The 2,188-nt window shown below is 38.8% G+C and overlaps 1 protein-coding gene across 1 annotated transcript in view; it reads left to right on the forward strand.

The window, feature by feature from the left end:
* Nucleotides 1-2,188, forward strand: part of HELB (DNA helicase B) — a 36,477-nt gene that overhangs the window by 15,664 nt on the left and 18,625 nt on the right. The gene's annotated exons all lie outside the window — the stretch shown is intronic.

Raw genomic sequence — 2,188 nt, forward strand, 5'->3', positions numbered from 1 at the left:
ATATATATATATATATAAAAGTTTTTCAAGTTTAGAGACTAAAATAAGGCCAGAGGAACAAAGACTTGGAAATTATTGAAACCAAATCAAGCCCATTGCCATCAGGTTGGTTCTGATTCATAATGACCCCAAGGACAGAGTGGAACTGCCTCATAGGGTTTCCAAGGCTATAAATCTTTACAGAAGCAGGCTGCCAACTCTTTTCTGTGGAGCCACTGGTGAATTCAAATCTCTGACTTTTCAGTTAGCAGCTATGAGAGCTTTTAACCACTGTGCCACAGGGCTCCTTACTTGGAAATTTGTTCCTTCTAATTCAGTTCTGTGGAGAATTGGGGAATAAATTTTCTGGAGCTCCTGGGGTGGGGAAGCCCAAAGCAAAAACATTAAATGAGCTATTTCACTCCTTGAGGAGCCCTGGTAGCACTCATGGCTAAACACTCCTGTTAAAGTGAACAGACTTCCTCTCTTCCCTTAGTCTTTGTGTCAGCCTTTGGAGTGGTTCTCTGTGGGTTTAGGAATTTGGTTTTTCCATATCCCATCTATCAGAAAATAATAATTACTGTTTTATGACATTTCTTTTAATATTAAAGCCTATAGATATAATGGGACCTCAGAATACTAAGAGCCTGTTCTATGCATTGGGCCAAAATTTTTCTTTTTTTTGATTCCTTTTACAGTATATATATTTTTTGTTGCTTAAACATCTTGCTTGGATGTCAGCAGAAGCTAGAACATTCAAAGCCTACTTTCTGTATGCCCCTGGATACTGTGGACAGAAGAGAGGGATTAGAGGAAGAATTGCAAGGCGTGGGGTAGATCACGTGGACTCTTACTAAGACATTAAGAAAAATAATGGAATTGGATATATAATATTCTTTTCCTGTTACTCTTCTCCTACCTAAAGGCCAGTTCACTTTTGGGGTGTTGGTAGATGCTTGGGTTATTTTAAAGTCCAAAAGACTTGGAAGAATCAAGAATACATTTATTTGATTTCTTAGAACCCAGTTTTATTAGAGTCAGGAATTCCTTTTAGTTATTCTTTCAATGTCATTTGGGTTGAGCTGTGCTCCTTTCAACATTTTTTCATAATCAGCACCACCACATATTGACTATGAAGGATCCCTGCGATATACCAGGGAAAAGCATCTAGATATAGAAGAATAATGTACATCCTGAGTCAGAAGCAAAACAAGAAATCCAATGTCATTCTCAGGACCCCCAAAATTAAATCTGGAACATTTCCAGCAGAGGCCACACTGCGTTTTTCCTTCTTCTTTCCTCCCTTTCAATCCTTTTTTAGGAAAGGGTGAATGACATAGTTGCTTACCACCACCTCTGATGACAAGGCTGTTAGTTTTGTTCAGGGAGCCATACTTCTTCCAAGTATCCACGGAGAGGCTCTGTTAAGTCAAGGCACTTGAACCTTACTGATAAGATTTGGCAATCTTAGAAAATGTAAGAACAAGAGAAGGATGAGGAGGGAATAGCATCAAAGAGATGTGGAGACTTGGTTCAATTGGAGAAATGGAGCCATATATATGATATGTGCAGAAGAAAGGAGAAAATACAGTGTAAACGTGTGGAAAAGGTCCCAAAGAGTTTAAGTAGAAAGGGATATGGAGCCAAATAGGCCTAGATTTGCTTCTCAGTTCCCCTGCTTTCTACCCGTGTGGCCTTAGCAACCCAATAAACTTCACTGAGCCTCGTATTCCTCACCTGTGGTGTGAGGATAGTACCTATTATGGGTTTTTGTGGTCTGGAGATAAGTAAGTCAAGTTATCAGAATGGTTTTCAATAAATTTTCTGATGTTTTTTCTAACAGATCTTTTTTAGTTTTAGGTATACAGAAAAATTGTTCAAAAACTGTAGAGTTCTCATATACTTCCCTACCACCTGCAGTGTTTCTTGTTTTATTAACATCTTGCATTCCTGTGGCATATTTATTACAATTGGTGAACCAATATTTTGATTTGTTATTAATAACTAAGGGAACTCTGGTGGCGTAATGCCCAAGGCATTTTGACTGCTAACCAGAAGGCTGGCAGTTCAAACCCACCAGCCAGTCCTTAGAAGGAAGACTGGGCAATCTTCTTCCATAGTAATACTGCCTCGGAAACCCAAGGAGGGGTTGCTATGAGTTGGGAATGACTTGATGGCAGTGAGTTTGTTTTGTGTTTTTTTTTTTTTT

This window comes from Orycteropus afer, unplaced genomic scaffold (genome assembly GCF_000298275.1).
Source record: "Orycteropus afer afer isolate SDZICR_OR568_19922 unplaced genomic scaffold, OryAfe1.0 scaffold00097, whole genome shotgun sequence".
Lineage (NCBI taxonomy): Eukaryota > Metazoa > Chordata > Mammalia > Tubulidentata > Orycteropodidae > Orycteropus > Orycteropus afer.